Below are 16,873 nucleotides of genomic sequence, written 5' to 3'. Positions count from 1 at the left end.
CATCATCAAACTAAGTTTGATGAACAAAAACATTTGCTAAACTGCACCTAATAAAATTATCACACAAACACAGACTGTATCATCATCAATCTAAGTTTAATGAACAAAAACAAAATAATCACATAACAGACTGTATCATCATCATCAAACTAAGTTTAATGAAGAAAAACGTTTTTTTACTTGCCTTTTTCTGCAGCTAAGTGGCTGCTAGATCTTGTTCCTTTAAAAACGGCTCCATTGCTCAGGTCTGGTTATACACTGATTAATTTCAGCCTGCCTGTGTTTAATCACACAACAGACTGTATCATCATCAAACTAAGATTAATTAAGAAAAACATTTTTTTGCTTGCCTTTTTTCTGCAAACAGTTCTCTGCATTGAGTTTGCATCTAAGGGAAGTGGCTGCTGCTGTTCCTTTGAAAGCGGATCCATTGATCACGTCTGGCTTGCTTGGCTTTGCATGTGTTTGCTGCAAAACAAGCGGACAGCTCCACCTACTGGCTATTTTAATGCATGCATGTTCTAATCTCAATGCTTTCAATAGCAGTCAATGCTTTTCAATAGCAGTCACATGACTGGAAAAAAGGGCGTTATTCTGAAATGGCGCAAATTGAACCATCATAAACCGAGGGCCACCTGTATATAGAGGTGGGAGGGGGAAATGTTGGAGCAGGAAGTCAGAACAATACAGCAGGAAGTCCCAGAAGGGACTGAGCAGAAGAGCAGAGAATGCAAGTATATAGAGGTGGGAGGGGGAAAGGGTTGGAGCAGGAAGTCAGAACAATACAGCAGGGAGTCCCAGAAGGGACTGGGCAGAAGAGCAGAGAATGCAAGTATATAGAGGTGGGAGGGGGGAAGGGTTGGAGCAGGAAGTCAGAACAATACAGCAGGGAGTCCCAGAAGGGACTGAACAGAAGATCAGATAATGCAAGTATATAGAGGTGGGAGGGGAGAAGGGTTGGAGCAGGAAGTCCCAGAATGTGCTGTCCTTTCTCCTGATTTTGTGTGTGTATATATATATATATATATATATATATATATATATATATATATATATACATATACAAAATCAGGAGAAAGGAAAGCACATCCAGACTGGATCGGGTACACATCCTTCTCCAGAGGGTGGCTTGTTTCCTCCAGAGGCTACGGCACGGTTCCGCATGGCCATTTCTATGGCGGTGAATCATTTATATCTCCCAAGTGAAGTATTTCTAAGATACTGTCCGTGTTCCGTTAACCAGGGCCCGTCGAGCGCGGGAACGCCTGATTCAGTTCGGCCTTCTGGAGAAGCATTGACCCCTGAGGCTTCAGAGGCCCCTATCTCAGGGCCAGGGTCTTCGGTTGATCCGGCGAGGGATGATTTTGCCTTCCGTTATAGTCTGGCTCGCCTTTGTGTTCTTTTAAGAAATATTTTGGCAATGTTGGAGGATCCCAGTCCTAGCGGGCCGAGGGATCCGAGGCCTTAGAAGCTGGATGGCAAAATGAATATGTCGTTTGGGGATGAAGCCAATCTCCTTAACGTTGCTGTTTTTGTTTTTCTTTGTTTTTCGTTTCCAGTTCTGAGCTTGGGTGAATGGCGCTTTTAATCGGCTGGTCCCGTTGTCGTCCTCATTCACCTTGGGTGTTCACTCGATGTGTGCTGCTTTCGCTTTAGTTTTTTTATCCGGATGGATGTGTTTAATTTGGTTTTTTTTAAAGGGACAGTATACAATACAATTGTTTTTCCCTTAATGTGTTTCCAATTACTTTTTTTTACCAGCTGCAGAGTATAAAATGTGTGATATTTGCTTTTTTAAGGTTTATTTGCGTATATGAATTAGCTGATATTGTGTTTTGAAGCCACAACCTAATAAAATGGGTTGAGCTTGTAGGTATAATCAGATCTCTTTACTTTATCACATTGTGTTGATATATCTGCTTATTTATCTTATATCTGTCCATAAACCAATCACTAATACTTAACATTTATTACCTTATCTCTTATATAACCCACTGGGAGTGTAATTTATTCTACTGGCTTAACAGAGCTTGGCCTTGAGGCCAAAAAAATTCAGGATGGGTGGGGATACCACACGCTAAATAAACTATTTTAAATGCCAATATAAGGGTAATGGAAATACTAGTAAACAATGTAATGCACTCTAGCAGGTAAAGTGGATCATTGGGAACAAATGGGGAGAACAATTTTGAGTAAATTGTCCCTTGAAGCTCATGTCTGTTAGAATTTTGTTTTTATGAACGTTTTTCTCTGGAACCGATACTTGCGATTTAGGTCGCGTGGGCACTCCCTCGGAAGTTGTGCACTTGTTAAATAATAGATTTATGTTTTTCTAGTTCATTTATCAATCATTCGCAACAAGTTTTCTTGGACCTTGGGCAGTTCTATAGTGTCCTTATACCAGGCAGGTACTGGTCGGATACTTTTTCGGCTGTTACCTGGGATCATGTTGCCCTCGATATTAATGTCACTTGGCCTATTCTATGGACTCCGGGTTCGGATCCTACTGAAGTATGAGGCCTGTTGTTTAAATGCAACCCCTCCGAACGGAGGGTAATGAGTGCCAATCTAGGTTGGATACAGATCTGTTTTTGCAGACGTCATATTTGTTCCTCAGGTTCCCGGGGACTCAGAACCGTTATTCCATTCTTTGGAGTTTGGAGATGTGTGTGACCTATGTGTTCTGGTGTGCCGAGTGATTAATAATTTGCATTTTCACTCAATGTTCTTCCGGACGCTGACACTTTAGCCTATTAAGCATTTTATTGCGGTGGCGGAGTTTCCTTCCAACCTTGGGTGGATCATATGGTCTGGATGCGTGGACATGTTCTTCCTCAGCTCAGAGTTGTGTTACTCTAAGCGTTGATGTGCAGGGGTTCCATGCCTTCTGTGGGGAGCTGCGAAGCTCCAGCTTTTGCCTGTTAAAAGATTATTTTTGGAAGATAGATCCTTCAGGGATCTCTGGCTGTTGTCTCTTCCAGTACCCTTGGTCTGACCATGGTCTCGACGTTAGGGTGTCTTTACGTCCTCGTTGCAACTCTAGCCTTGGGGCTTGTCAGTAAAGAGGCGAGGTCGGTTACGGAGGGCCGCCTTTCTGGGGTCAGGTAGTTGACCATTTATCCTTGATGCTCCGTTAGGGGCTTAATGGGTGGTGTCTTAGTTCGATTCTCTGGGGTGGCGAGCAGGATACAGGGTTCTCATTCACCTTCGGGTGTTGGTCACTACCGTGCCTGTGTGTGTAACGCGTGTTAACAAGATTTCTTTGCGATCAAAGTGCCCTGGTGCTAAATCTTAGACCGTTAGGGAGTCCTTTGTGACTCTTGGGTTTGAGGCTATTGCTAGATCGCCAAGTCTACTGACTTTAGAGGTGCGTTCCTCCTTTTAGGAGACAGCTTAGGGTTCCTCTGAATGTTGGAACTTCGATTGATTCTTTTTTTGAGGAACTGGAGAAAGAGAGAACACAGAGGCGCCAAACATGGCCTAGTATAGCCAGATACCAGATATAACACTTCACAGGGTAACAATTGAATACTCACAAAAGAGATGCACCCATTGGTGCTATTGAAGCAGACTGGAACCTCTCAGTGGTCCAGCTCACTGATGTAATTCACGTGTCAGTTGTAGTCCTTGATGCTGGTGATTATCAGGTTCCTGAGTGAACACAAAAGAAGCAAACCATAGCCCAGTAACGTTTATATAAATGAGTGGTAATCTGAGCAATCCTACTTACAAGATCCAAAGCACCTGCAGGTGCATATACTGCAAACTGGAACCAAACAGTCGCCCAGTAGACTGATCCCTCCAGGTGATAGCAGAGTAACTCGCTGGTGCCACTCAAAAGTTTTAGCAGCATGCGAATAGTATATAAAAGATGTCCAAAAAGCAAGTGTATTACTGTAAAAATCTTTATTAAAATGCGACGCGTTTCTCAGCTAAAACAAGCTGTTTCATCAGGCTAAAAAATTATAAAAACACATACAGATTACACTTGCTTTATACAAAAACACACCTACTAATTGGCCAATCAGATTGCTCTAACCTTGATAGTTATTAAGTGTTAGCACCTGTCTGCTAGAAAGTTGGTATGGCAACCAACACCCAAACACAATTTAGTGCAAAAACCAAACTTCAGCAGACCATACTCAAGGCAGATTAACCGTTTGTGTAAAAATCAGATCATCATTGTGTATTGATAATAATAGACATAAGCCTAACACTGCTATGAACAGGACCCATATTCCCTGTAAAATTATACTTCATAAAATATAAATAAACAAACTGAAACATATACTGGTATATTTCCTATTCCTATTCAATTTACATACAACATACTCTATATATTGTCAAATATGTCTTATGATTTCGGGCCTTACCTTACTCTTATAAAATGCAGTCATTGGTGTAGGATTTTACGTTAAACAATTAGTTTACATCCAAATGTACAGTCTACAACGATAACCCCGGTCAAACACCGATAAGTAACCGGACCAGTGGGAAACATACTGACCCACAACGATCGCATATATGCTAGCCCTATATCCAGGGACAGCTAAATATACACCTGTTATTAAAGTCTAACTAGATGTTCGTTAAACACAATTCACCTTTTTATAAATTTATTTTTTCAGCTATTGTGCAATTTGACACCAGGAAGTAGATGTCCAATCAACGGACACTTGGGTTTGCAACATTAGTATGACTATAAGTTTGACAGTATCGCTTTGCCTGCTATTAACTTTATATCAAGTTGCATATTTAATTTAACATTTTATAAGAGTAAGGTAAGGCCGAAATCATAAGACATATTTGACAATATATAGAGTATGTTGTATGTAAATTGAATAGGAATAGGAAATATACCAGTATATGTTTGTTTGTTTATTTATATTTTATGAAGTATAATTTTACAGGGAATATGGGTCCTGTTCATAGCAGTGTTAGGCTTATGTCTATTATTATCAATACACAATGATGATCTGATTTTTACACAAACGGTTAATCTGCCTTGAGTATGGTCTGCTGAAGTTTGGTTTTTGCACTAAATTGTGTTTGGGTGTTGGTTGCCATACCAACTTTCTAGCAGACAGGTGCTAACACTTAATGACTATCAAGGTTAGAGCAATCTGATTGGCCAATTAGTAGGTGTGTTTTTGTATAAAGCAAGTGTAATCTGTATGTGTTTTTATAATTTTTTAGCCTGATGAAACAGCTTGTTTTAGCTGAGAAACGCGTCGCATTTTAATAAAGATTTTTACAGTAATACACTTGCTTTTTGGACATCTTTTATATACTATTCGCATGCTGCTAAAACTTTTGAGTGGCACCAGCGAGTTATTCTGCTATCACCTGGAGGGATCAGTCTACTGGGCGACTGTTTGGTTCCAGTTTGCAGTATATGCACCTGCAGGTGCTTTGGATCTTGTAAGTAGGATTGCTCAGATTACCACTCATTTACAAACGTTACTGGGCTATGGTTTGCTTCTTTTGTGTTCACTCAGGAACCTGATAATCACCAGCATCAAGGACTACAACTGACACGTGAATTACATCAGTGAGCTGGACCACTGAGAGGTTCCAGTCTGCTTCAATAGCACCAATGGGTGCATCTCTTTTGTGAGTATTCAATTGTTACCCTGTGAAGTGTTATATCTGGTATCTGGCTATACTAGGCCATGTTTGGCGCCTCTGTGTTCTCTCTTTCTCCAGTTACCCATCTATCAGGAAGACCATCCTAAGACTGAGAGCTGCCTACCGTTTTTTGGATCTACTACCGTTTGGGACATTATTGTTATCATTTTCACTTGTTGGACTTTTTTTGGTACACATTTTCTAACATATATGTTTGTTTTTGTATATATATATATACAATATCATATTAGGATTAATTTAGGTATTTGTTTTTGCTTAACATTTGTTCACTTGATAGGCTTTAAGAGGCGCCCCCTAAGGGCAGTAATACACACTGGTGTGTATTACTCCCTCATTCTATTCTCCACTCTTTTTTTGAGGACCCTGACCTAAGTTAGTGTCTCTCCTTGGATGGGTGTGGACGGTTCAATCTCACACTAAATGTTTGTGGTCCCGCAGGCCTCTCTTCGTAGAGGCTGGGGCTCTGTGAGATGCCTATATGTATGTGGCTTAGGCTTTATGTCCTTCTGACGGTTCCCTACTGGTCTTCTGGCGCATTTATGCGGTTCCTGTAGACTCCAGGTATTTTCACCTGGGTTGGCGATATGGCCGAGTGGTCTCGCCACTATGGTAGAGTGGTTTTCCGTTGTTTATTTCCCTTCTCTTCTAGAGTGGGGGTAGGGTTCTCCGGGTTCAGAGTTACCTTAGTATTTGGAGCGATCTGTGGGTCCTTGGTGTCTTGCCTTGTAATGGTCTTTTCGGTGCTCTGACAAAATGCAGATGGACATTTGGCAGACAGCCTTTTGTCAGACGGACATTTGGCCGACAGACAGAAAGCTAAAGAATGTTCCGATTTCGGCCGAGGGATATGTTCTAATCAGAGCCTCGGGCGCCGCAACTGCCTCTGGGAACCTTTACCATGGGTCACAGACTGCACGTCTTGTAATTCTCTGTCTGGGAAATTATCTATCAAATCTATCTATTTATCTATCAAATCTATCTATCGTATCTATCAAATGTATCTATTGCATCTATTGATGTATCTATCTATCAAATCTATCTATCTCGTATCTGGACTGTTATCTGACAGCCACTTGTGTTTCGGCCAAATGTCCGTCGGCTAAAAGTCCGGCCACTGGTCTTTTCCCTTCTTGCGTTTCAGAATCTCGGAAGTGGAGTTGCGATGTAGTGACTGGTTTCTCCATTCCTGCAGCGGGAGGCTGAGGGTTTGATCCCTATGGGGCTCCTGCTATATGTTGGATTCTGATATATGGAGGCTGAGGGTCTGAGGGCCTTCTTCCCTTGGGAAGTGTTTATTGTTTTTAGAGAATACAGCCGTGTAGGGGGTTTTGTACCTGAGCACAATGTCTATCCTGACTCATGGTAGCATAACGTTTGTAGTAACGGTCAGCGGTTTAACTGGGTGCTTTGTTCCTACGTTGATCCTTAGTTCTCTTCCGGAAGTCTGGGGCTCTTGTCTTTGGTCTTGACTGGCCTTTGGGCTGGGATCATTGTCCCAGAGGGAAGATTGGGGGTCTGTTACTCTATGCAGGGTTGACCGTTTTTCTTTAGAGTCGGTTCTCTCCTTTGTTGGAGGTCTTGGATGTCCTCTTTTCCACTGGCGTTCGGTGCTCGGAGGGGGTGCTCCTTGGAGCCTGATATTCGGAGGACTGTGAGCCCTTGGAAGGTTTGCAGTTGAATCCAGCTACAGCTATTGTAGTTTGAGGGTGTAACCATCTACAGCTTATTGTTTTTTGACTGGCTGTTAGCAAGCTTGAAACGCCTTTCAGTGTTTGGGTTTAGCAACTGTGAGTTAGCTTTCTACCTGGAAGCTGATCATTGGGCATTCCTGTTCAGATGGTTGGTGTTCTTTTTGGAGAACTCTTTACAAGCTGCTGGGATAGTTATCCTATTTCTGCTGTCTAGCTTGCAGATCTAGATCTAATATGAGGCAATGGGGAACTTATGGTTTTCCTGGAGTACCTTAGAGTATGGTACAGGGTCAGGAATTTGAGGGTGTTCCTCAAGTCCTTTTTGGGACATGTTTCCCTGTATATTGATCTCTTTTTCTTGGTCTTTGTGTTTCTAGGGAGTTCTTCTCCCTGGGCGTTGCTATTGTACGACAACCATGGGTTGTTCTATGTTCTGCAGAGTGGAATGAGCCTTTGGATTTTTCATGAGAATCTGTTCTCCTTTTTGGGAGCAGATAGCGGTCCTTGTCTTGGCTGGGTACCTTCATGGGAGTCTTGATCCGAGGGGCTGACTCCTCAGTGGTTTGTTTGGGCTTGACAGACTCTGGGACTGAGTGGTTTTAGTTTGGCTTTGCCGGCGATGTAACTAATGTGCCGTTAACTAGACATCTGGTTTTCACCCGTGTCCTCTATACTTTTTTAGGGTGTTGAGTAATCAGGCTGTGGTGCCTTTTTGAATGGGCTGCCTTTTGTACCCACCCGTTGTTTGCATTCAGTGTCCTCTAGCTTGGGTATTATTTTCCCAAAAGTAATGAATGCAGCTTTGGACTCTTCCCGTTTAAGAAGAAAAACTTAAATTATGCTTACCTGATAATTTTCTTTTCTTCTGACAGGAAGAGTCCACAGCTCCCCGTCCGCGTTGTTCATAAGGGGTGGACATATTTTTTTGTTTCTTCTGGCACCTTTTTCACCCTGATATTTCTCCTACTGTTCCTTGTTCCCTTGGCAGAATGACTGGGGGATGAGGGAAGTGGGGGAGGTATTTATGCCTTTGGCTGGGGTGTCTTTGCCTCTTTCTGGTGGCCAGGTTCTTAATTCCCAAAAGTAATGAATGCAGCTGTGGACTCTTCCCGTCAGAAGAAAAGAAAATTATCAGGTAAGCATAATTTAAGTTTTAACTCTTAAAAAGGGGGCCTTAAATAGTTTCTAACTGTAGAGTTACAAAAGGCAAAGACAATCAGCCATGAATATAGACAGCCGATATGTAATATAATCCTGTCCTATGCCTTTTTTTAAAATACTGTCCTGTATTTAATGTTGCTTTTTAATAACTTAATTAGAAATGGTTAATTGCTTTATCTATTGTTTTGCGTTAAGTGCGCCGAGATATAAATGACAGATTATCTGCTCAACTTACATTATGTCACCTCCATAGTCACCAGTCCTGCATATTCACTGAAATTAGTAGGACAGCCATAATCTAACGCTACACTTTGCTTTCATTTAACTCAGAAATCCCCCCCTTCTCTTACCTCAGCTCTTAGTCAGAAGACCTTACATGAAATATTGGTCTTAAAGGTACATGAAACCCAAACTTTTTCCTTCATGATTCAGATATATACTATAATCGCGCTTGTAACGTGTTCGTCGCCAGTTGCACGTGCATCCTCAAAGGAATGTTGGCTGCGCGAGGCAGCCAAGAAAATCAACCTGGAAGCAGCGTAGGCAAACCCAAAGCTTAAAAAAAACACGCAGCCGCCCACACGAAATAACTAAAAAAACACGTAACCGCACGCAAGAAATAATGGAAAAAAAACACGTAACCGTATAACAAACCCCTAAACCGCCAACCCCCACATAGCAAAACAATAAAGTAATTAACCCCTAAACCCACAAATAACAAGAACAAGAAATAATGGAAAAAAAACACGTAACCGTATAACAAACCCCTAAACCGCCAACCCCCACATAGCAAAACAATAAAGTAATTAACCCCTAAACCCACAAATAACAATTAAAATATTAACCCCTAAATCGCCAACCCCCTACATTGCAATAAACCTAATTAATCTATTAACCCCTAAACTGACAAACCCCCACATCGCAATTAACCTATTAACCCCTAAACCAACAACCCCCCCACAATACAAATAACTAATTTAATTACTAAGCCCCCTAACCTAACACCCACTAAATTAACCCCAATTACTACTAAATTACAATTAAAATAAAAAATCCTTACATTTAAATTACAAAAAATAAAAGTCTAGCATTACATAAAAAATAAACAAAATTATCAAAAAAAAAAAAAAATACCTAATCACTATGAAAATAAAAAAGCCCCCCCCCCCCCCCCAAAAAAAAACAATAAAAAACACCCCCTGATCTAAACTAAACTACCAATGGCCGTTAAAAGGGCATTGCCCTAAGTTAAACAGCTCTTTTATATTTAAAATACTAAGTCCCCCTAACAGTAAAAAACCCCCCACCAACCAAATCCCTCAAAATAAAAAAACCTAAAGGGGCTTTTGTATGGGCATTGCCCTTAAAATAGCATTCAGCTCTTTTACTGCCCATTAAATCCCTAATCTTAAAAAAAAAAAAAAAATGCCTAAAACTAAGCCCCCCTATAAGTTACTCACCGTTCCTGAAGTCCGGCAGAAAAGGTCTTCTTCTAGGCGGCTCAATCATCTTCTATCCTCATCTGGATTGAAGGCTTGAAAACAATAAACATTTGTTTATTTTTTTCTGTAATTTTACTTTTTTTTATTTTTTGTAACTTTAGCTTGGGGGTTTGTATTTTTAAAACATAGACTGCCCTCTGGCCAGACTTATCGCCTAGTAGATAATAAAGTTTAAAAACATTTTCCAATTTACTTCTATTATCAAATGTGCTTCGTTCTCATGTTATTGTTAGTTGAAAATATATCTAGATAGGTAACGTGCACCTCTGGAGCACTGCATGACAGGAAAAAGTGCTGCCATATAGTGCTCTTGCTAATGTATAAGAAACGGCTGCCATATAGTACTGCAGAGCAGTGTTAATGTCGTCGACTAAAATGACAATAAAACTAAAGAAATTCTGATGGCTAAAATACGACTACAACTAAAAAGACTGTGAGTAAATCAAAATTTGCTGACAAAAACATTTTATGCAAGGTGTTATAATGAATCCATATCTAATTACTGCTCTTTTGTAAAATTTACAAAACTTAATTGTATTAAATTTTAAGATAAAAAATAGACGTTCTATACCACAACAGTTAAATCTGTATTGCATGTTCAAACCTTAATACCATAAATAAAAACAGGTTAATAAACCTTTACTCCAGGAGTATATAATGAGTTTGGAAGTTCTAGAGCAGTGCTAATATCATTGCCGACATTTTTACGAATCTGTGAACAATCAATTGATTCTTTCTATAGAAATAAGCATAACCCACAAGTATGGGTTTATGTAATGCTGTGCCTGTGCAAGTATGGGTTTATGTAATGCTGTGCCTGTGCAAGTATGGGTTTATGTAATGCTGTGCCTGTGCAAGTATGGGTTTATGTAATGCTGTGCCTGTGCAAGTATGGGTTTATGTAATGCTGTGCCTGTGCAAGTATGGGTTTAAGTAATGCTGTGCCTGTGCAAGTATGGGTTTATGTAATGCTGTGCCTGTGCTAGCTGCAGAAACTTTTTGTTGTGTTGAGCTACTTGATACTTTTTTTTATTTATTAACAGAGAGCTGTTAAAGTTTTTATATTGGATAATATGTGCAATACAGTTTACACTTCTGTTTGTTTATGAAACTTGGTTTTATTTAATTTTACGTTTATAGAGATGTTATATATCACAACGGCTAAATCTGTGTCTTTATTGCAGGTTTAAACATTAATACCATAAATAATAGCAGGTGTTATGTTTACTCCTGGAGTATATAATCAGTTTGCAAATTATAGAGAAATGCTTAAATAATGCATTGCACTTTAACTAAACCCCTTAGATTTTAGTCGACTAAAACTAAAACAATTTAGAAGACTAAAATACGACTAAAACTAAAATGGCATTTTAGTCAAAAGACTAAAACTAAGACTAAATCGAAATTTGCCGTCAAAATTAACACTGCTGCAGACACGTGCACACTCCTGAATTTAGCTTCCTGCTTTTCAATAAAGGATAACAAGAAAACAAAGAAAATGTGATAATAGAAGTCAATTGGGAAGTTGTTTAAAATTGTATATTCTGATTCATGAAAGAAAAATGTTGGGATTTATGTCCCTTTAACTTAAATTTCACCTGTTTGGGTATATGGTAAGTGGGATTCTTAGACATTTCAAACTAATACATTAAGCTCAGAAAAATGTTTTGTAATAAAATACAAAAGGGAAGGGCAAGGAAGGTGTCCCCTTGCTGAAGGTTTCCTTTTCACTGTGTGCTTTGGTGAATCTAGACTCCTGTATGCATTATACAAATATTAGCATAGCAGCATCTGGGATAAAACAATTTATGCTTACCTGATAAATTTATTTCTCTTGTGGTGTATCCAGTCCACGGATCATCCATTACTTGTGGGATATTCTCATTCCCAACAGGAAGTTGCAAGAGGACACCCACAGCAGAGCTGTAATATAGCTCCTCCCCTAACTGTCATAGCCAGTCATTCGACCGAAAACAAGCCGAGAAAGGAGGAACCATAGGGTGTAGTGGTTACTGTAGTTTAAATTTAAAAATTACCTGCCTTAAAATGACAGGGCGGGCCGTGGACTGGATACACCACAAGAGAAATAAATTTATCAGGTAAGCATAAATTGTGTTTTCTCTTGTAAGGTGTATCCAGTCCACGGATCATCCATTACTTGTGGGATACCAATACCAAAGCTAAAGTACATGGATGAAGGGAGAGACAAGGCAGGAACTTAAATGGAAGGAAACACTGCCCGTAAAACCTTTCTCCCAAATATAGCCTCCGAAGAAGCAAAAGTATCAAATTTGTAAAATTTTGAAAAAATATGAAGCGAAGACCAAGTCGTCGCCTTGCAAATCTGATCAAAAGAAGCCTCATTTTTAAAGGCCCAAGTGGAAGCCACAGCTCTAGTGGAATGAGCTGTAATCCTTTCAGGAGGCTACTGTCCAGCAGTCTCATAGGCTAAGCGGATTAAGCTTCTTAGTCAAAAAGAAAAAGAGGTTGCCGAAGCCTTTTGACCTCTCCTCTGTCCAGAGTAGACAACAAACAAAGCAGATGTTTGACGAAAATCTTTAGTAGCTTGTAAGTAAAACTTTAAAGCACGGACCACGTCCAGATTGTGTAAAACAAGGATGGAACAACAATCTCTTGATTGATATTCTTGTTAGATACCACCTTAGGTAAGAACCCAGGTTTGGTACGCAGGACTACCTTATCCGTATGAAAAATCAGATAAGGAGAATCACATTGTAAGGCAGATAGCTCAGAGACTCTACGAGCAGAGGAAATAGCTACCAAAAAAAGAACTTTCCAAGATAAAAGCTTGATATCTATGGAATGAAGAGGTTCAAACGGAACTCCTTGAAGAACCTTAAGAACCAAGTTTAAGCTCCATGGTGGAGCAACAGGTTTAAACACAGGCTTGATTCTAACTAAAGCCTGACAAAATGCCTGAACGTCTGGAACATCTGCCAGACGCTTAACTAGCTGACAATCCTTTTTCCAAACCTTCTTGGAGAAAAGATAATATCCTAGCAATCCTGACCTTACTCCATGAGTAACCCTTGGATTCACACCAATAAAGATATCTACGCCATACCTTATGGTAAATTTTCCTGGTGACAGGCTTTCGTGCCTGTCTTAAGGTATCAATAACTGACTCGGAGAAGCCACGCTTTGATAAAATCAAGCGTTCAATCTCCAGGCAGTCAGCCTCAGAGAAAATAGATTTGGATGGTTGAAAGGACCCTGAAGTAGAAGGTCCTGTTTCAGAGGCAGAGACCATGGTGGAAAGGATGACATGTCCACTAGATCTGCATACCAGGTCCTGCGTGGCCACGCAGGTGCTATCAGAATCACTGATGCTCTCTCCGGCTTGATCTTGGCAATCAGTCGAGGGAGCAGAGGAAATGGTGGAAACACATAAGCCAGGTTGAAAGACCAGGGCGCTGCTAGAGCATCTATCCGTGTCGCCTTGGGATCCCTGGACCTGGATCCGTAACACGGAAGCTTGGCGTTCTGGCGAGACGCCATGAGATCCAGTTCTGGTTTGCCCCAACGATGAATCGGTTGTGCAAATACCTCCGGATGGAGTTCCCACTCTCCCGGATGAAAAGTCTGACGACTTAGAAAATCCGCCTCCCAGTGCTCTACACCTGGGATATGGATAGCTGATAGGTGGCAAGAGTGAATCTCTGCCCAGCGAATTATTTTTGAAACTTCTAACATCTCTAGGGAACTTCTCGTTCCCCCTTGATGGTTGATGTAAGCTACAGTCATGATGTTGTCCGACTGAAATCTGATGTACCTCAGAGTTGCTGAGGCCAAGCCTGAAGAGCCTTGAATATCGCTCTTAGTTCCAGAATATTTAATGGAAGGAGAGACTCCTCCTGAGTCCACGATCCCTGAGCCTTCAGGGAGTTCCAGACTGCACCCCAACCTAGAAGGCTGGCATCTGTCGTAACAATTGTCCAATCTGGCCTGCGAAAGGTCATACCTTTGGACAGATGGACCCGAGATAGCTACCAGAGAAGAGAATCCCTGGTCTCTTGGTCCAGATTCAGTTGAGGGGACAAATCTGTGTAATCCCCATTCCACTGACTGAGCATGCATAGTTGCAGCGGTCTGAGATGTAAGCGTGCAAACGTCACTATGTCCATTGCCGCTACCATTAAGCCGATTACTTCCATACACTGAACCACCGAAGGGCGCGGAATGGAATGAAGAACCCGGCAGGAATTTAGAAGCTTTGATAACCTGGACTCCGTCAGGTGAATTTTCATTTCTACAGAATCTATCAGAGTCCCTAGAAAGGAAACTCTTGTGAGTGGGGATAGAGAACTCTTTTCCTCGTTCACTTTCCACCCATGCGACCACAGAAATGCCAGTACTACGTCCGTATGAGACTTGGCAATTTGGAAGTTTGACGCCTGTATCAGGATGTCGTCTAAATAAGGGGCTACTGCTATGCCCCGCGGCCTTAGGACCGCCATAAGAGACCCTAGAACCTTTGTAAAGATTCTTGGGGCTGTAGCTAATCCCAAGGGAAGAGCTACAACTGGTAATGCCTGTCTTGAAAGGCAAACCTGAGAAACCGATGATGATCTTTGTGTATCGGAATGTGAAGATAAGCATCCTTTAGATCCACTGTAGTCATATATTGACCCTCCTGGATCAGTGGTAGGATGGTACGAATGAATAGTTTCCATCTTGAACGACGGAACTTTGAGGAATTTGTTTAAGATCTTTAGATCCAAAATTGGTCTGAAGGTTCCCTCTTTTTTGGGAACCACAAACAGATTTGAGTAAAAACCCTGTCCCTGTTCCTCCTTTGGAACTGGATGGATCACTCCGATAGCTAGGAGGTCTCGTACACAGTGTAAGAATGCCTCTCTCTTTATCTGGTGTGCAGATAATTGTGAAAGGTGAAATCTCCCTTTTGGGGGGGAAGCTTTGAAGTCCAGAAGATATCCCTGGGATATAATTTCCAACGCCCAGGGATCCTGAACATCTCTTGCCCACGCCTGGGCAAAGAGTGAAAGTCTGCCCCCCACTAGATCCGTTCCCGGATAGGGGGCCGTTCCTTCATGCTGTCTTAGAGGCAGCAGCAGGCTTTTTTACCTGCTTACCTTTTTTCCAGGTCAGGTTTGATCTCCAGACCGTCTTGGATTGAGCAAAAGTTCCCTCTTGTTTATTATTAGAGGAAGTTGATGCCGCACCTGCCTTGAAGTTTTGAAAGGCACGAAAATTAGACTGTTTGGCCCTAGATTTGGACCTGTCCTGAGGAAGGGCATGACCTTTTCCTCCAGTGATATCTTTAAGAGAAACAAATTTTGTCAGAATTTGAAAAACAGTGAAAAAATGCAGTAAATCAAACGAAATTTTTACAGTGTGTATAATAGGCTAACAGAGCATTGCACCCACTTGCAAATGGATGATTAACCCCTTAGTTCAAAAAACGGATCAAAAAAACGAAATAGACGTTTTTTAACAGTCACAACCAACTGCCACAGCAAGCTGTGGCCCTACCTTCCCCAATAAATGACTTTGGAAAGCCTTTGGGCCCTTTAGAGATGTCCTATAGCATTCAGAGGGCCTTTGAGGGAAGCTGGATGTCACAGTTTGTAATTTTAACTGCACCAACTGTAACTTTTATACTACAACAGTGGAAATTGTTTCTAGTCAAAATTTAAGCCAGCCATGTGGAAAAAACTAGGCCCCAATAAAGTTTTATCACCAATGTATATATAAAAACGATTAAACATGCCAGCAAACGTTTTATATTGCAATTTTATAAGGGTATTACCCCTGAGAGTAAGCATGATACCAGTCGTTATTAAATCACTGTATTCAGGCTTAACTTACATTAATCCGGTATCGGCAGCATTTTCTAGTGTTTTCCATCTCTAGAAAAAATTATAACTGCACATACCTGATAGCAGAATAAACTGCACGCCATTCTCTCGCTGAAGTTACCTCATCTGTGTAATCCCCTCAGACATATGTGAGAACAGCAATGGATCTTAGTTACAACCTGCTAAGATCATAGAAACCTCAGGCAGATTCTTCTTCTATTTACTGCCTGAGATAAAATAGCACAACTCCGGTACTATTTAAAAATAACAAACTTTTGATTGAAGAAAATAAACTAGCTATATTTAACCACTCTCTCCTACAACGTCCTTGCTTGTTGAGAGTTGCAAGAGAATGACTGGCTATGACAGTTAGGGGAGGAGCTATATTACAGCTCTGCTGTGGGTGTCCTCTTGCAACTTCCTGTTGGGAATGAGAATATCCCACAAGTAATGGATGATTCATGGACTGGATACACCTTACAAGAGAAAAGTAATTTTCAGGTATAATTTTTAGCCAGTTGTCTTGCTGTATTTAGTTTTGTGCTTTTAATAACACTGTGATCCTTTTTTGAAGCATAATTTTATAGTCAAATCTAATTGCTCTTCTATACACCTTGTGACCTCAGTATGGCAGATGTTTTTTGTTTTAGTTTCAGCCTTGTCAGTGAAGAATACAAAACCCATTTGTTTTTTCCTATGTTATTTTGTTTGGTAAAGCAATTTACAGGCATAGAAGTTTGTACAAACAATACCAAAAGTTTCTAAATCAGTGCTTAGCATATTTAAAGGGACAGTAAAAGTAAATACTTTGTAATTCCAAGATTTTTCTGCAGTATTGCAATAAGTTAACATAGTGGGTGAGTATGAAAACATGAATGTAATAAGACCTTGTTTGCTGCAAATGTTTTTCAGTAGCCAAAATCCAGCCACCCCTTGCCTTATTTAAAGAATCCAATCCAGACTTGTTACTGGAGTAGCCAAGGCTAGCCATGGTCAAGTTAACAAAATCATCAGTGTTTTGCAAATCCTA

At 40.7% G+C, this 16,873-nt stretch overlaps 1 protein-coding gene across 2 annotated transcripts in view; it reads left to right on the top strand.

Moving 5' to 3' along the window:
* Positions 1 to 16,873, top strand: part of PLXNB2 (plexin B2) — a gene marked incomplete in the record, with an annotated part of 627,297 nt that overhangs the window by 544,376 nt on the left and 66,048 nt on the right.

Source organism: Bombina bombina, chromosome 6, assembly GCF_027579735.1.
Source record: "Bombina bombina isolate aBomBom1 chromosome 6, aBomBom1.pri, whole genome shotgun sequence".
Lineage (NCBI taxonomy): Eukaryota > Metazoa > Chordata > Amphibia > Anura > Bombinatoridae > Bombina > Bombina bombina.
This window is presented reverse-complemented; position numbering and strand designations above follow the sequence as displayed.